General features: G+C 41.9%; 1 protein-coding gene across 5 annotated transcripts in view; it reads right to left on the bottom strand.

Moving 5' to 3' along the window:
* The window catches only part of UBE2D2 (ubiquitin conjugating enzyme E2 D2), a 47,593-nt gene that overhangs the window by 6,514 nt on the left and 21,844 nt on the right, over positions 1–19,235 (bottom strand). The window lies entirely within an intron of this gene.

Here is a 19,235-nt window from a genome sequence, read left to right as displayed (position 1 = left end):
GTAGCAGCCGTGTTAGTCTGTATTTGCAAAAAGAAAAGGTGCCACAAGTACTCCTTTTCTTTTTGTTTTCAGTGTTGTCCATCCCTTTCCCCTAAGGATTTTAACATTACCTTTTAATCCTCGCAACAGCAGAGATTTGATTTCAGCTGTCCACAATGGAGAGAGGGATAGCTCAGTGGTTTGAGCATTGGCCTGCTAAACCCAGGGTTGTGAGTTCAATCCTTGAGGGGGCCATTTAGGGATCTGGGGCAAAAATTGGGGATTGGTCCTGCTTTGAGCAGGGGGTTGGACTAGATGACCTCCTGAGGTCCCTTCCAACCCTGATATTCTATGATCTTCAGATTTCCCCCCAAATACTTAAGTTGTTAGACAATTTAGAACCCAGCAAGGTTCATGAACAGGTTTTTCCCATTTTGCACCACTGTGCATTTGTTAAGACTTTCATCTGCCATTATGCAGCCCATTCACATCAGTTGGTTAGGTCGGTCTTTGACAAAGACATTTGCAAGTTTTTCTCCCTTATTCTTTGTCTTGATTTTGTAGATCATTCATTACTACAGACACTGGTCTTTGTATAGACCCTTAGGACACCATTGTTAACTTTTTGTTGGTCTTAATCCCAATATAGCCTCTAGGCCTTTAAAAGAAAAAGGCAAACCTACACATCTGCCATGCTCCAATCCTTCAGCGGAGTAGCTGTTTTAATGAGGTCATTTGGTTTGCTAGCACTCAAGCACTGCCATTCCTAAGTGCTTTCAGAACTCTTGGATATAGACAAACCTGGTGACTTGTGCTTTACTTTAATCAAGTTGGTGCAGGCACTTCAGTTCTTGACAGCACCTCAATACCTGAGATGAGCGGATATCTCTGAAACTGCAGTGGTAGGGTTCCCAACCCTCCAGGATTGTCCTGGAGTCTCCAGAAATTAAAGTTTAATCTTTTTAATTAAAGATTATGACATGTGATGAAACCTCCAGGAATACATTCAGCCAAAACTGGCAACCCTACTCAGTGGTGAACGCTGATGCAAACAAGTCATTTGGCTTCCCTACCATATCCTTCTTGTTCAATTGTTCCGTTTAATCTCTGGTGATCCAGGATACCTCCTAGTTCTCCTGTAAACTTCCTGCTGCTGGTACATTCTTGTTAGCTCATGTAAAAAAGCCTATTTGCTCTTCATAGTCCATTTTAGTTTTCTTAATTTCCTTCCTAGGTGTTTTGCCTACTGAAGTTAAGTGTTCTTCTCTTCACTAGGCTTGGCTTTCATTTTCTGAAAGATAACAGTTTTGCTCAAGTAACCTCTTGAACATAGCTATTTATCCATATTTGTTTACTATGTGGCTTTCTACTTCCCTTTCTTCTTTTTGTTAAGTGTAGGCATCCTTTGTGACACTTATGGTTCATTTAAGAAATCTCCATATCAGTTTCAAGGATGAGGGTTTTGTCTACTTTTTGTTTAGAGGGAATTTAACTTTAATCCCCCTCACTCCCCTTCTAAACTTTAGCATGCTAGTTTCTGTCATTTTCTTCACTGAAGAGGAACTTAATTATGCTGCAGTCATTATTACCTAGTGCTCAACCATAGTTACTTCCTGAACCAGTTATTGTGTATTACTTTGGACTAAGAAGCAGCTTCTCCTCATACTCTGGAGCTAGCCGTTCTAAAAAAGTCATTTAAGGTGTCACAACATTGCTTCTCTATACCACATCAGTTAAAGTATGCTTGATGCACCTGGCAGAATTCCGTTCAATAATTATTTCTTTTTAAGCAAGACCAAATTGAGCACAGCAAAGAATCTGAGTGTTAAAAATTGCAGTTTCTTAATTTGAGGGAATAAGCTCAATTGCGAGGACAACTTAATTTCCTGACTTGAAACTTTCAAGAGTTACAAATTGGAATGTAGTCTACTTTAAATTTGCTATTTTTTTTTTTAAAAAAACATAGGGGAAGAGTATAGTAGGCTCAACCTACTATATCTGAATCCAGATATTTTAGCCAAGCTTACTTAAAGCAAGCTCCCATTAAGTAAGATCTCATGTATAGGGAGGGTACACAAAACAAGTCTAATGATATTTTACTGTAGTTTTCATAAGGAAAAAGAAGAGGCAAGAACCAGTAGCTCCAAAATCCTGCTGGATGATGTTACAGTCACTAGGGAAGAGGAAAAACAGATTCAAAACAACCTTCCACAAGCCTAGCAAGCACCAAATTTGAGTCTGAAAATATTCAGGCTTTCAAACTTAGGTTTACAAATTTAACCTTTTCAGGAACAATTTCATGAGGAAATTAACAAGAGGCCATCTGAACAGGAATATGACAAAATGAAATTACTGTCAATTAGGGTTGTATTTCTGCACAGTGATGACGAATAAAATGAAACCCAGATGGATATGATTCAGGGTAAATTCTTTAAGCTCAGAGTCAAAGTGCTTCCATTCAGAGTGCAGGAAATACTTTGTTATGAAGGTCCTATTTCTTGGCCATGATGACCTGTTCAAGAAAGAGAATCCTCCAGCACCATAGCAATCTATCTATGGTGATGGGGGACTTCAACTACTCAGACATCTGTTGGGAAAACAACACAGCAGGGCACAGATTATCAGACAAGTTCTTGGAATGTATTGGAGACTTTTATTTCAGAAGGTGGAGAAAGCTACTAGGGGAGATGCTGTTCTAGATTTGATTTTGACAGAGAGGAACTGGTTGAGAATTTGAAAGTGGAAGGCACCTTGGGTGAAAGTGATCATGAAATGGTAGAGTTCATGATTCTAAGGAATGGTAGAAGGGAGAACAGTAAAATAAAGACCATGGATTTCAAGAAGGCAGACTTTAGCAAACCCAGGGTGTTGGTAGGTAAGATCCCATGGGAAGCAAGTCCTAAGGGGAAAAACAATTGACAGTTTTTCAAAGACATTTTTAAGGGCACAAGAGCAATCTATCCCACTGTGTAGGAAAGATAGGAAGTATGGCAAGAGATCACCCTGGCTTAACCAGGAGATCTTCAATGATCTAAAAATCAAAAGAGTGTTCTACAAAAAGTGGAAACTAGGTCAAATTACAAAGGATGAATATAAACAAATAACACAAGTATGCAGGGACAAAATTAGAAAGGCCAAGGCATAAAACGAGATCAAACTAACTAGAGATATAAAGGATAACAAGACGACATTCTACAAATACATTAGAAGCAAGAGGAAAGTCAGGGACAGGGTAGGCCCTTTACTCAATGAGGAGGGGAAAAACAGTAACAGAAAATGTGGAAATGGCAGAGGTGCTTAATGACTCCTTTGTTTTGGTTTTCACCAAGAAGGCTGGTGGAGATTGGATCTCTAACAGTGAATGCCAGTGAAAATGAGGTAGGACCATAGGCTAAAATAGGGAAATAACAAGTTAAAAATTACTTAGATGATCTTCAAGTCACCAGGGCCTGATGAAATGCATCCTAGAATACTCAAGGAGCTGGCTGAGGAGATATCTGAGCCATTAGCGATTATCTTTGGAAAAAAAAAAAAGTCTTGAAATACAGGACAGATTCCAGAAGATTGGAAAAGGGCAAATATACTGCTAATATATAAAAAGGGAAACAAGGACAACCCAGGGAATTACAGACCAGTCAGTTTAACTTCTGTACCTGGAAAGATAATGGAGCAAATAATTAAGCAATCAATTTGAAAACATCTAGAAAATAGTAAGGTGATAAGTAACAGTCAGCATGGATTTGTCAAGAACAAAATCACATCAAATCAACCTGATAGCTTTCTTTGACAGGGTAACAAGCTTTGTGAATAGGGGGGACATGGTATATCTGGACCTCAGTAAAGCTTCTGATACTGTCTCACATGACAGTCTCAAACTAGGGAAATGAAACCTAGATGGAGCTACTATAAGGTGGGTGCAAAACTGGTTGGAAAACTGTTCCCAGAGAGTAATCAGTGCTTTACAGTTATGCTGGAAGGGCATAATGAGTGGGGTCCTGCAGGGATCAGTTCTGCATCTGGTTCTGTTCAATATCTTCATCATGATTTAGATAATGGCATAGAGAGTACACTTATAACATTTGCAGGCGATAACTAGCTGAGAGGGGTTGCAAGTGCTTTGAAGGATAGGATTAAAATTCAGAATGATCTGGACAAACTGGTCTGAAGTAAACAGGATGAAATTCAATAAGGACAAATGCAAAGTACTCCATTTAGGAAGGAACAATCAGTTGCACACATACAAAACAGGAAATGACTGCCTAGAAAGGAGTACTGTGGAAAGAGATCTAGGGTCATAGTGGACCACAAGTTAAATATGAGTCAACAGCGTAATGCTGTTGCAAAAAAAGTGAACATCATTCTAAGATGTATTAGCAGGAGTGTTGTAAACAAGACATGAGAAGTAATTCTTCCACTCTACTCCACGCTGATAAGGCCTCAACTGGAGTATTGTGTCTAGTTCTGGGCGCCACATTTCAGGAAAGATGGACAAATTGGAGAACGTCCAGAGAAGAGTGACAAAAATGATTAAAGGTCTAGAAAACAATGACCTCTGACGGAAGATTGGAAAAAAAAAAAAAGGGTTTGTTTAGCCTGGAAAGGAGAAGACTGAGAGGGGACATGATAACAGTTTTCTAGTATATAAAAGGTTTTTATAAAGAGGAGGGAGAAGAACTGTTCTTAACCTCAGAGGACAGGACAAGAAGCAATGGGCTTAAATTGCAGCAAGGGAGTTTAGGTTGGACATGCTCCTTCTCCCTCATTTAACATACAGCAGAACTTCAGCGTTACTAACACTCACGAATGGAGGCTGTTCATAACTCTGAACAAAACATTAAGATTATTCTTTCAAAAGTTTACAACTGAACATTGATGATACAGCTTTGAAACTTTACAGAAGAAAAATGCTGCTTTTAAACATTTTAATTTAAATGAAACAAGCACAGAAACGGTTTCCTTACCTTGTCTATTTTTAACCCCCACCCCCCCCTTTTTTTTGTAGTTTACATTTAACACAGGACTGTGCAGTATTTGCTCTTTGTTGTTTGTCTCTGTTGCCTGATTGCATACTTCCGGTTCTAAATGAAGTGTGTGATTGATCTGTCAGTTTGTAACTCTCGTGTTCAGAACTCTGAGGTTCTACTGTATCAGTTTAAAAACTAATGAGTCTCAAATTGTCTAAAGGCATTTTAAAGCTGCCATCACCCATCCTATTAAAGCCTTTTTCCTGCTGCTGTCCACTAGACAGACTGGAAATAAGTTTCCCCAATACAGAGAAGTATGGTGATAAAGTAGCAGAGCACTATTACATTCATCAGCTCTTCTCAGGACAGGCTATTTTTATTCTGCCTACACTGAATTACACTTGCCTGCTATTGACAGTAACTTAAAACCATCCAAGTCCTCTTGAATCTGGCTATGGTCTCACCATTTGTTCCACCCCCAATATCAGTTATAAGCTTACAGATTCCATTCCCACATCCCAGCCAAATGGTTGCATGGTATGACAGCCTCCCTTGCAATTAGATTTTTAGCTATATTTCCAAACCCTCCTACACCAAGTTAAGATACATTTGTGCTATTCTGGCCATGTCCAAGTTACATTCGGAAAGTGAACAGGTTTACTGACCATGTCATGAATTAAGAGGACTTGCAAACAAAGATAACAATCCTGGAATCAGAGTCTTGGAATTTAAGGGGAATAAGTTTTTTATGATTGCTGGCATACTATGCTCATTTGTCTAAGGTGAGTATCCAGCCTCTTGTGTGTGTCCATCAAGCCCCCAGTTAGACTATTGTAATACACTCTACATGGGGCTAAAAGACAACATACAAGCTCCAGTTCGTATAATGCAGCAGTTTTTTCCACTTCAGAGGAGAGCTGCTAAGATTATCTTACAAGTGCTCCATGCTCCCCACCTCCCACAGAGGCCTCCCAAGAGTTTCTGGATATAATTAAAAAACTTGATCCTATTCTTGAAGGCCCCAGTGGGCTCTGAATTTCAAGGTCAGACCACCATGACATTCATTCCCTACTGGGACAGCTGCACCCACTGCAAATGCTGTATCAATAAGGGTACAAGGGTGAAAGTTTCAGGAGCTAGCTAGAGACAGCGTTTTCCTGAAGGCCCTCAAATTCATGGAGCTCTAGTTGAGAGCCTTAGCTAAATGTTGTAACAGAATGATGCAAAAAACCTCATGAATTCATGTTACCGATAACTCAAGCCAAAGGAAAAGTGAACAAAATCTTGTATTATTACTGAAATTCTGTTATAGGTGGGGCAGATAGTAATGCCTATAGTAAAGGTTGCCCAGCACTTTCAGTATCAGAAATGGAAAATAGGGTCTTAACTCTGTTAAACCAGCCATTTAGGGTGAAGTTCTTCATGACAGGTATCTGCCTCAAGAGCTGAATGTATTTTCAGTGAGATCTCCAGCTAACAGTTCAGCTATTTATGAGAATGAGATTAGGGGAAAGTTTTGCCTGTGCTTAAAAACATTACAACTACCTCACTGAGAAGTGCCAGTGCCACCGTACTGAAATCTGACAAGGGATCACTTTAATGTCAGTCAAATTTGGGAAGATTTTTATAGGAATGGTGAAAAACCTCAGCTTACACATACTCAGTAAAAACTTGTTAAGAGCATGGCAACTAAATTCTTCAAAGATTTATCTGTAGTGAGCATGCACGTTCCCTAGATCAGCATTTTTCAAAGTTTGGGTTGCAACTCAGTTATAAGGCACTGGGTTGCTCTGGTCAGCACCGCCGACCGGGACATTAAAAGTCCAGTTGGCAGGGCTGGCCAGCTAAGGCAGGCTAGTGCTTACCTGTTCCAACACCATGCTGAACGCTGGAAGTGGTTAGCGGCAGGGCCGGCTTCTAGGCAGGGGGGCCATGGGGCTCTGCATGCTGTCCCCAATCTGAGCACCGCACTCCAGTTCCTGGCCAATGGGAGCTTGGGGGGCGGTAGGGCGGTGTCTGCGGGCGAGAGCCGCTTGCGCATCTCTGCCTAGGAGCTGGACCTGCTGCTGGCCCTTTCAGGTGCAGCGCGGGACCAGGACCGGTGGGAAGCCTGCCTCTGCACCCCAGTTGTGCTGCCAGAGGCAAGTCTGCACCCCATCCCTGTGCCCAGCCCCGAGTCCCCCAAACCTCTTCCTGCACCCCAAACTCATCTGCACCCCAACCCCCCCAAATGCAGAGCCCCTCATCCCTGGCCCCACCCCAGAGCCTGCACCCCAAGCCCAGAGCCCTGTTGCCCTCCTGCAGCCCAAACCCCTGCCCCAGCCCTGAGCCTCCCACACCCTGAACCTCTCATTCCCAGCCCCACCCCACAGACCTGGGCCCCTCCCAAACCCCTCATCCCCAGCTCCATTGGGTCACGGGCATCAACAATTTTTTTCAACTGGGTCCCCAGAATAGAAGTTTGAAAACCACTGCCCTAAATAACGGATTATGCTCCAGCTCAGGGATGCAGGAATGGGATACTCCCTGCAACTGCTCCTCCACACCACTAGGGGCACTGTGGTGCGGGGCACAAGAATGTGCAGTGCTTTCAATGCTTCCCATGCCTGCTAGTACACAGGAACTCACCTAATACAGAGGAGGATTGGGGCAGAAGGGACTACCTACCATTAGAGCCCACCCCCCCTTCCAGAATTTGCAGTCAAACCCATCATTTCCCAGTTTAAACATTCCTTTGCTGCTGTCAAGCAAAGAGCTGTAAAACCCACTGGCAAAGCGAGAGAGAGCGCGAGCGCACGCATGCACAGGCTCCATGCAGAGATAGCAGGAGAAAAACTTATCAGTTACTTTAATTCGCTCATATCATAGAATGCTGTGCTGAAGAAATAAAGATCCCAACGCCAATAATTACTCACGTGAAGGAGAGGTCAATAAGGTTCTACACAGTTAAAGAAAATCAATTATCTTTTCAAGTTAAGTTTCATACTTAGGAAATTACACAAAAAAACTACAGTGAAAAACACTAAGGTTGCTAAATCAACTCAAAAGCTAAGAAATGCCAGAGAATCAAAGTTGCCCATGCAACCTTAGTTCAGCCCCCTTGCGTATATGCATTATGCTAGAGTATTTATTAGATGAACACAAAGAATCCCTTCCTCCCATGACCCCTCCCTAATTCAATGCACAGGTACTGTCCTCTGGGACTGAATCAGGGTTGCATAGTGAAGGAGACTGTTTGTAGGACTTCTGCTTCCTTTGTTGAGGAAACTGGAAGATGTGTAGTGAATTTGGCAGGATGTTGAAGGAAGAGAGGATGATCTCCTGGTTAAGACAGCTGAATGTTGCCTTAAGGAATTTGTTTCTATTCCTGCATCTGCCACAGAGGTCTTGTGATGCTGAGCAAGAGAAAGTTTTGATGTTTTACAGGTGGCCAATAATTGTGTGTTCTTCATTTTCCAGGTGCCCAATCTGAGAGACCTGAGGTTTGAATTGCAAAAGTGCTGAGTGAGCAAACAACTGCAACTCCCATTGGCATCATTGGAAGCTATGAACATATCTATATATAAAAATTTCAGGATTGTCACTCTGAAGCCTAGGGTGACTGCTGAGTCAGCATGAAGCAATGGAAACAGCTACATTACAGGGGTTCTCAAACTGGGGGTCTGGTCCCCTGAGGGGGGTCATGAGGTTATTACATGGGGGTCACGAGCTGTCAGCCTCCATCCCAAGCCCTGCTTTGCCTCCAACATTTATAACAGTGTTAAATATATATATTAAAAAAGTGTTTTTAATTTATAAGGGGCGGGGAGGGTCGCACTCAGTGGCTTACTATGTGAAAGGGGTCACCAGTACAAAACTGAGAACCTCTGAGCTACAAGCATGGCTGAAAGCTCTTTGTTTAGAATATCACCAGGTTCAAACACTGGGATTCATGGTCTGTTACCATCCAATTTTTAAATACTCAGACATTTTGAATTTACAAATTATACCTGTGTGACAGCAGAGACTTTCAACCATTAGTAAAATCATAAAATGCCGAGTATTCTGAAAATTCAGATCCTAGGCTTCTCAAATGGGGCACCCAAAACTAGTGGGCATTAATAATTTTGGCTTTAATCTTTGTGCACCAGTTCCCCATGTATAAAATGGGGATGTCGTCTCACTTCACATGGGTTGTGTGAAGATAACTCATTAAGATACTAAGACAGAGCTTAGTATTCAGTGCAGGTTTTAAATGGTGTGAAGTAATGTGCAGAGCCACACTGAAAGAGGTTAAAGAGAAATATTGAATAGCTACCCATTCAGTGGGTATAGTCCATACTGTGCATTGCATTAGGCAACGATCCTGTGGGACTGTATGTGATCATGTACTTAAAGACTGTAGCAGAATACACACACACACACAGGGACTGAATTAAGATCGCATGAGCAACCTTCACTGACACTTGCCTTAACAAAAAACTCATACATGAAAAGAATGTAATTTGGCAAGTGAAGTCATTGCACTCAGCACATGCAAGAAAAGCCCCAGAAGTGGTTAAAGGATAAGTTGCATTAAATTTGTCCAAAATAAGAGGTCTTCATTTATCCTTCCCTTATATCCTATGGTGATAGGAATTGCTAATAAGAAAGGAGGTCCACCTATACAGTAAAAAGAAAAGGAGTACTTGTGGCACCTTAGAGACTAACCAATTTATTTGAGCATGAGCTTTCGTGAGCTACAGCTCACTTCATCAGATGTATACCGTGGAAACTGCAGCAGACTTTATATACACACACAGAGAATATGAAACAATACCTCCTCCCACCCCACTGTCCTACTGGTAATAGCTTATCTAAAGTGATCAACAGGTTGGCCATTTCCAGCACAAATCCAGGTTTTCTCACCCTCCACCCCCCCACACAAATTCACTCTCCTGCTGGTGCTAGCCCATCCAAAGAGACAACTCTTTACATAATCAAGTCGGGCTATTTCCTGCATAGATCCAGGTTTTCTCACATCCCTCCCACCCCCATACACACACAAACTCACTCTCCTGCTGGTAATAGCTCATCTAAACTGACCACTCTCCAAGTTTAAATCCAAGTTAAACCAGAACATCTGGGGGGGGGGTAGGAAAAAACAAGAGGAAACAGGCTACCTTGCATAATGACTTAGCCACTCCCAGTCTCTATTTAAGCCTAAATTAATAGTATCCAATTTGCAAATGAATTCCAATTCAGCAGTTTCTCGCTGGAGTCTGGATTTGAAGTTTTTTTGTTGTAAGATAGCAACCTTCATGTCTGTGATTGCGTGACCAGAGAGATTGAAGTGTTCTCCGACTGGTTTATGAATGTTATAATTCTTGACATCTGATTTGTGTCCATTTATTCTTTTACGTAGAGACTGTCCAGTTTGACCAATGTACATGGCAGAGGGGCATTGCTGGCACATGATGGCATATATCACATTGGTGGATGTGCAGGTGAACGAGCCTCTGATAGTGTGGCTGATGTTATTAGGCCCTGTGATGGTGTCCCCTGAATAGATATGTGGGCACAATTGGCAACGGGCTTTGTTGCAAGGATAAGTTCCTGGGTTAGTGGTTCTGTTGTGTGGTATGTGGTTGTTGGTGAGTATTTGCTTCAGGTTGCGGGGCTGTCTGTAGGCAAGGACTGGCCTGTCTCCCAAGACTTGTGAGTGTGTTGGGTCATCCTTTAGGATAGGTTGTAGATCCTTAATAATGCGTTGGAGGGGTTTTAGTTGGGGGCTGAAGGTGACGGCTAGTGGCGTTCTGTTATTTTCTTTGTTAGGCCTGTCCTGTAGTAGGTAACTTCTGGGAACTCTTCTGGCTCTATCAATCTGTTTCTTTACTTCTGCAGGTGGGTATTGTAGTTGTAAGAAAGCTTGACAGAGATCTTGTAGGTGTTTGTCTCTGTCTGAGGGGTTGGAGCAAATGCGGTTGTATCGCAGAGCTTGGCTGTAGACGATGGATCGTGTGGTGTGGTCAGGGTGAAAGCTGGAGGCATGCAGGTAGGAATAGCGGTCAGTAGGTTTCCGGTATAGGGTGGTGTTTATGTGGCCATTGTTTATTAGCACTGTAGTGTCCAGGAAGTGGATCTCTTGTGTGGACTGGACCAGGCTGAGGTTGGTGGTGGGATGGAAATTGTTGAAATCATGGTGGAATTCCTCAAGGGCTTCTTTTCCATGGGTCCAGGTGATGAAGATGTCATCAATATAGCGCAAGTAGAGTAGGGGCTTTAGGGGACGAGAGCTGAGGAAGCGTTGTTCTAAATCAGCCATAAAAATGTTGGCATACTGTGGGGCCATGCGGGTACCCATAGCAGTGCCGCTGATCTGAAGGTATACATTGTCCCCAAATGTGAAATAGTTATGGGTAAGGACAAAGTCACAAAGTTCAGCCACCACGTTAGCCGTGACATTATCGGGGATAGTGTTCTTGACGGCTTGTAGTCCATCTTTGTGTGGAATGTTGGTGTAGAGGGCTTCTACATCCATAGTAGCCAGGATGGTGTTATCAGGAAGATCACCGATGGATTGAAGTTTCCTCAGGAAGTCAGTGGTGTCTCGAAGGTAGCTGGGAGTGCTGGTAGCATAGGGCCTGAGGAGGGAGTCTACATAGCCAGACAATCCTGCTGTCAGGGTGCCAATGCCTGAGATGATGGGGCGCCCAGGATTTCCAGGTTTATGGATCTTGGGTAGTAGATAGAATATCCCAGGTCGGGGTTCCAGGGGTGTGTCTGTGCGGATTTGATCTTGTGTTTTTTCAGGAAGTTTCTTGAGCAAATGCTGTAGTTGCTTTTGGTAACTCTCAGTGGGATCATAGGGTAATGGCTTGTAGAAACTCGTGTTGGAGAGCTGCCGAGCAGCCTCTTGTTCATATTCCGACCTATTCATGATGACAACAGCACCTCCTTTGTCAGCCTTTTTGATTATGATGTCAGAGTTGTTTCTGAGGCTGTGGATGGCATTGCGTTCCGCATGGCTGAGGTTATGGGGCAAGTGATGCTGCTTTTCCACAATTTCAGCCCGTGCACGTCAGCGAAAGCACTCTATGTAGAAGTCCAGTCTGCTGTTTCGACCTTCAGGAGGAGTCCATCTAGAATCCCTCTTTCTGTAGTGTTGGCAGGGAGACCTCTGTGGATTAGTATGTTGTTCAGAGGTATTCTGGAAATATTCCTTGAGACGGAGACGTCGAAAATAGGATTCTAGGTCACCACAGAACTGTATCATGTTCGTGGGGGTGGAGGGGCAGAAGGAGAGGCCCCGAGATAGAACAGCTGCTTCTGCTGGGCTGAGACCCTGACCACACCACACGATCCATCGTCTACAGCCAAGCTCTGCGATACAACCGCATTTGCTCCAACCCCTCAGACAGAGACAAACACCTACAAGATCTCTGTCAAGCTTTCTTACAACTACAATACCCACCTGCAGAAGTAAAGAAACAGATTGATAGAGCCAGAAGAGTTCCCAGAAGTTACCTACTACAGGACAGGCCTAACAAAGAAAATAACAGAACGCCACTAGCCGTCACCTTCAGCCCCCAACTAAAACCCCTCCAACGCATTATTAAGGATCTACAACCTATCCTAAAGGATGACCCAACACACTCACAAGTCTTGGGAGACAGGCCAGTCCTTGCCTACAGACAGCCCCGCAACCTGAAGCAAATACTCACCAACAACCACATACCACACAACAGAACCACTAACCCAGGAACTTATCCTTGCAACAAAGCCCGTTGCCAATTGTGCCCACATATCTATTCAGGGGACACCATCACAGGGCCTAATAACATCAGCCACACTATCAGAGGCTCGTTCACCTGCACATCCACCAATGTGATATATGCCATCATGTGCCAGCAATGCCCCTCTGCCATGTACATTGGTCAAACTGGACAGTCTCTACGTAAAAGAATAAATGGACACAAATCAGATGTCAAGAATTATAACATTCATAAACCAGTCGGAGAACACTTCAATCTCTCTGGTCACGCAATCACAGACATGAAGGTTGCTATCTTACAACAAAAAAACTTCAAATCCAGACTCCAGCGAGAAACTGCTGAATTGGAATTCATTTGCAAATTGGATACTATTAATTTAGGCTTAAATAGAGACTGGGAGTGGCTAAGTCATTATGCAAGGTAGCCTGTTTCCTCTTGTTTTTTCCTACCCCCCCCCCAGATGTTCTGGTTTAACTTGGATTTAAACTTGGAGAGTGGTCAGTTTAGATGAGCTATTACCAGCAGGAGAGTGAGTTTGTGTGTGTATGGGGGTGGGAGGGATGTGAGAAAACCTGGATCTATGCAGGAAATAGCCCGACTTGATTATGTAAAGAGTTGTCTCTTTGGATGGGCTAGCACCAGCAGGAGAGTGAATTTGTGTGGGGGGGTGGAGGGTGAGAAAACCTGGATTTGTGCTGGAAATGGCCAACCTGTTGATCACTTTAGATAAGCTATTACCAGCAGGACAGTGGGGTGGGAGGAGGTATTGTTTCATATTCTCTGTGTGTATATAAAGTCTGCTGCAGTTTCCACGGTATACATCTGATGAAGTGAGCTGTAGCTCACGAAAGCTCATGCTCAAATAAATTGGTTAGTCTCTAAGGTGCCACAAGTACTCCTTTTCTTTTTGCGAATACAGACTAACACGGCTGTTCCTCTGACACCTATACAGTAGAACTTCAGAATTATGAACACCAGAGTTACGAACTGACAGGTCAACCACAAATCTCATCTGGAACCAGAAGTATGCAATCAGGCATCAGCAGAGACAAAAAAGCAAATGCAATACAGTACTGTGTTAAATGTAAACGACTAAAAAATAAAGGGAAAGTTTAAAAAAGATTTAACAAGATAAGGAAACTGTTTCCATGCTTGTTTCATTAAAATTAAGATGGCTAAAAGCAGCATTTTTCTTCTGCATAATACAGCTTTGAAACTTTACTAAGTCAATACATTTTTGAAAGAACCATATTGTTCAGAGTTACAAACATTTCAGAGTTACAAACCTCCATTCCTTAGATTTTCGTAACTGAGGTTCTACTGTAACTGAAATCTACATATCGTTGCTGATGTAACACGCAACTTAAAGAACTTGCAGCCTGAGTCTACAGCTACCATTGTTACTAGACCAAATATTATAAAACAGCTTACAGAAAGCTTCTCCATTTCAGTTTATGAAAAATTAAAGAAAGCTATACAAACAGGGAAGAGAAATTAAGACAAGCCACTGCCCTGCAAGTTGGCAAGACATCTCCAAGGTGTAATACCCAAAAGTACCTTTGGGAACATGCCAGACCAGACCAGTAATGTCTAGCCCTGCAGCCTCATCAGTGCCAGATGACTCAGAACGTTATGTAAGGAGTCTTGTAGCGCAGTTAAGCTAGAACCTGACCTAGGCAAAGATTCTTCCTAACTCTTCCCCTCATCTCCATCAGTTAGTGGTTGGCTTATGCCACGGTGAATAAAGCTTTATACACTATTTTCTGCTAAGCTCTTAACCTCAGTGACACGCTATAGTATTTAGTTCTACAAATTAATTATGCTTTGTATACAAATTTTTATTCTTTTTAAGTTCGCTGCCTTTAAGAAAAAACTAGAGTTTAAGCTGTTATCCTTTAAAGAGAGCACTGATTATTCAGTTTGAACCTTCTTTAAAAGAAGGTTCAATCAACCTAATGGCTTTAACTGATTGTTAGAGCTGATCAAACAATCAGAGGGAACAGTTCTATCAAAAATCTGAAGATTGTGGAAGTGTCAATTTTGACAAAGGTTGAGAGAATAAAGGCCAAACAAACTGCGTAATTACACAGTTAAGATATTAAATATTTTTGTATATGTTTTAAACTTAATTTTATTTTAAGGAGTCAATTGTTCCAAAACAGATTTCTTTTCTTTGGTTAATTTTGACTTTGTTCCAATTTGGAACACAACAAACTTCAAAAATGTTGGAATTTCCATGGAACACCTTCTATTTCCTGATGAACTGTACTAACTGTGTACTAAGAACAAAGTTTCTCTAAGGTCCCTGAACGTCTTCTAGGGAACTTAATCAATTCCCCACTCTGCCTCTACATTGAGAGCTGGCATTCAGAGAGCACATGGCAGAGCTAATATTTCCACTGCCTCCTTTTTAGTAGGCATTTGGTGGTTTGTCCTTGTATGACCATTTGGGTAAGCTGTGTAAATTTATGAATTCCAGTTTGGGAGGATGAGCTCTTTATCAAACAACTCCATTTTGAATGTGGGGCTGAATGCTTTGTTGATTTTTACTTCCATGCTAAGCTGAATTTCCAAGGGATATTGACAGGGCTAACAAGGGAGGGTTATTAAATCTTGATGATCTCTAGTCACATGGAGGCTCCCTGGGATAACAAACAAAAAAAAAAACACCAAACAGCTATCACTCAGTAAATCCCAGTTTAAGTCTGGACTCCAGGAGAACATAACTAAACAATAGATTATCTAGTTGGGGACTGCATCTCATGAGACTGATCAGGAGTCCTCTGAAAAAAAGGGGACTGGAAGTTATCAAAGAAAGGATCTCTCTGGCAATTTTGGAAAGAGATGGAAAAGAGACCAGAGAAATTCCATGTTGCAGAGAAGAAGCCATCTACAGGAGGGCAGAGGTGATAGAAGACTGACTCAAGTCCCAAAGAACAGAGTGGTGAGGAAATTGAAGAAGGGAAACGCATACACAAATCTGTTAACATAAGAATAGCCATACTGGGTCAGACCAAAGGTCCATCCAGCCCAGTATCCTGTCTGCCAACAGTGGCCAATGCCAGGCACCCCAGAGGGCGTGACCCTAACAGGTAATGATCAAATGATCTCCACCCTCTGACAATCAGAGGCTAGGGACACCATTCCTTACCCATCCTGGCTAATAGCCATTAAGGGACTTAACCTCCATGAATGTATCCAGTTCTCTTTCGAACCCTGTTATAGTCCTAACCTTCACAACCTCCTCAGGCAAGGAGTTCCACAGGTTGACTGTGCGCTGAGTGAAGAAGAACTTCCTTTTATTTGTTTTAAACCTGCTGCCCATTAATTTCATTTGGTGGCCCCTAGTTCTTTTATTATGGGAAGAAATAAATAACTTTTCCTTATTCACTTTCTTCACACCACTCATGATTTTATATACTTCTATCAGATCCCCCCTTAGTCTCCTCTTTTCCAAGCTGAAAAGTCCTAGCCTCTAATCTCTTCTCACATGGGACCCGTTCCAAACCCCTAATTATTTTAGTTGCCCTTTTCTGAACCTTTTCTAATGCCAGTATATCTTTTTTGAGATGAGGGGACCACATCTGTATGCAGTATTCAAGATGTGGGCATACCATGGATTTATATAAGGGCAATAAGATATTCTCTGTCTTATTCTCAATCCCTTTTTTAATGATTCCTAACATCCCATGTACTTTGACTGCTGCTGCACACTGCGTGGACGTCTTCAGAGAACTATCCATGACGACTCCAAGATCTTTCTCCTGATTAGTTGTAGCTAAATTAGCCCCCCATCATATTGTATGTATAGTTGGGGTTATTTTTTCCAATGTGCATTACTTTACATTTATCCACATTAAATTTCATTTGCCATTTTGCTGCCCAATCACTTAGTTTTGTTAGATCATTTTGAAGTTCTTCATAGTCTGCTTTAGTCTTAACTATCTTGAGCAGTTTAGTATCATCTGCAAACTTTGCCACCTCACTGTTTACCCCTTTCTCCAGATCATTTATGAGTAAGTTGAATAGGATTGGTCCTACGATTGACCCTTGGGGAACACCACTAGCTACCCCTCTCCATTCTGAAAATTTACCATTTATTTTGACCATTCGTTCCCTGTCTTAACCAGTTCTCAATCTAGGAAAGGAGCTTCCCTCTTACCCCATGACAACTTAATTTATGTAAGAGCCTTTGGTGAAGGACCTTGTCAAAGGCTTTCTGGAAATCTAAGTACACTAGATCCCCCTTGTCCACATGTTTGTTGACCCCCTCAAAGAACTCTACTAGATTAGTAAGACATGATTTCCTTTTACAGAAACCATGTTGACTTTTGCACAACAATTTTTCTTCTATGTGTCTGACAATTTTATTCTTTACTATTGTTTCAACTGATTTGCCCTGTACTGACATTAGACTTACCCATCTGTAATTGCTAGGATCACCTTTAGGGCCCTTCTTAAATACTGGCATTACATTAGCTATCTTCCAGTCATTGGGTATGGTAGCTGACTTAAAAGGACAGGTTACAAACCATAGTTAATAGTTCCGCAATTTCACATTTGAGTTCTTTCAGAACTCTTGGGTGAATGCCATCTGGTCCTGGTGACTTGTTACTGTTAAGTTTCTCAATTAATTCCAAAACCTCCTCTAGTGACACTTCAATCTGTGACAATTCCTCAGATTTATCACCTACAAAAGACAGCTTAGGTTTGGGAACCTCCCTAACATAGTCAGCCGTGAAGACTGAAGCAAAGAATTCATTTAGTTTCTCTGCAATGACTTTATCGTCTTTAAGTGCTCCTTTTGTATCTCGACCGTACAGGGACCCCACTGGTGGTTTAGCAGGCTTCCTGCTTGTGATGTATTTAAAAAAAAACATTGTTATTACCTTCTGAGTTTTTGGCTAGCTGTTCTTCAAACTCCTTTTTGGCTTTTCTTATTACGTTTTTACATTTAATTTGGCAGTGTTTATTCTCCTTTCTATTTACCTCACTAGGATTTGACTTCCACTTTTTAAAAGATGCCTTTTTATCTCTCACTGCTTCTTTTACATGGTTAAGCCACAGTGGCTTTTTTTAACTTGGGATATACATTTAAGTTACCCCTCTATTATGGTGTCTTTGAAAAGTGTTTATGCAGCTTGCAGGGATTTCACTTTAGTCACTGTACCTTTTAATTTCTGTTTAACTAACAGTCTCATTTTTGCATAGTTCCCCTTTCTGAAATTAAATGCCACAGTGTTGGGCTGTTGAGATGTTCTTCCCACCACAGAAATGTTATTATATTATGGTCACTATTTCCAAGTGGTCCTGTTATAGGTACCTCTTGGACCAGATCCTGCGCTCTGCTCAGGACTAGATCGAGAGTTGTCTCTCCCCTTGTGGGTTCCTGTACCAGCTGCTCCAAAAAGCAGTCATTTAAAGTATTGAGAAATTTTGTCTCTGCATTTCATCCTGAGGTGACATGTACCCAGTCAATATGGGGATAACTGAAATCCCCCACTATTACTGAGTTCTTTATTTTGATAGCATTTCATCGTCACTATGACTGTTTAGATATGTATATTTCTTGTACTTATCAATATAAGGAATAATTGCGTTCAAACTCTTTGCAAAGCCTGTGTATTATGTGCTTCACTTATGTGCCCCTGGAGAGGTACTGTAAACTAAAGTGCTCAAAAGGTTGGATTTCTTGAAGGGTGTGCTTGAGCTACTGTGGTATCTTGGGGGTCAGAACAGACCTAGTCCCTAGACCTGGAAGACCCACTTCCATGAAGAATTAAACAATCTGTTTGAGGAAGCGTGCAAGGGAATATTGAGCCAGAGATGGTGGTTGGAGCCCACCGAGACCCAAGGAAGCTTAAGAAGTGTATAGGTTCCAATATGTTGGCACCCAAACAGCAGCCTGAGGAGTTTTACCAGAGCTGTCACACCCTGCCTTTTATTTTACACATATTAAACAAACCAGCCATTTGCAATTGTCCTGTTATCTTATACTTTAAACTGTTTTGTTTCCAGCTTCTCTAGTTTCCTTTTTTCTACTTTATATATGCTATTTATACTCTTTGCTCCTTTTAGAATCCTCCCTGTATAGAGAAAAATGTATTCGCTTTGGAGAAGACTGAGCTCTGTGTGCTAAAGTACACGAAGAAAACTAGATGGTGATCAGAGTTTCTGTAGGCAAAGGTCATAAGTAAGGAAACTGGGATTTTAATTTGACAGTCAGAAGACTGAGATCTATCTTATTTTCCCTGTTGATGCTGGATCTTCACTTCATAGCAGTGACAATAACTTTCAGCTTCATGAACTAATCGTGATCCCTGGTGAGCCAGCAGGTCATGTGGTACTAGCTCTTTGTTTCCAACAGCTTCTGCAAACATACAGGTTCTTGAAGGCCCACACTATATATTATAGAGTATCTCGAAGTGAGCTAGCCTAACTGCCCCCATTAGGAGCTTCAGTACACAAGAGAAGAGGTAGCAGGAGCTGCCTTCATGGACCACCACCACCAGCATTAGGTGAACATTTAGAGAGAAGGGTTTCCAGGTTCATTCTTCCC

Source organism: Caretta caretta, chromosome 8, assembly GCF_965140235.1.
Source record: "Caretta caretta isolate rCarCar2 chromosome 8, rCarCar1.hap1, whole genome shotgun sequence".
Classification (NCBI taxonomy): domain Eukaryota; kingdom Metazoa; phylum Chordata; order Testudines; family Cheloniidae; genus Caretta; species Caretta caretta.
This window is presented reverse-complemented; position numbering and strand designations above follow the sequence as displayed.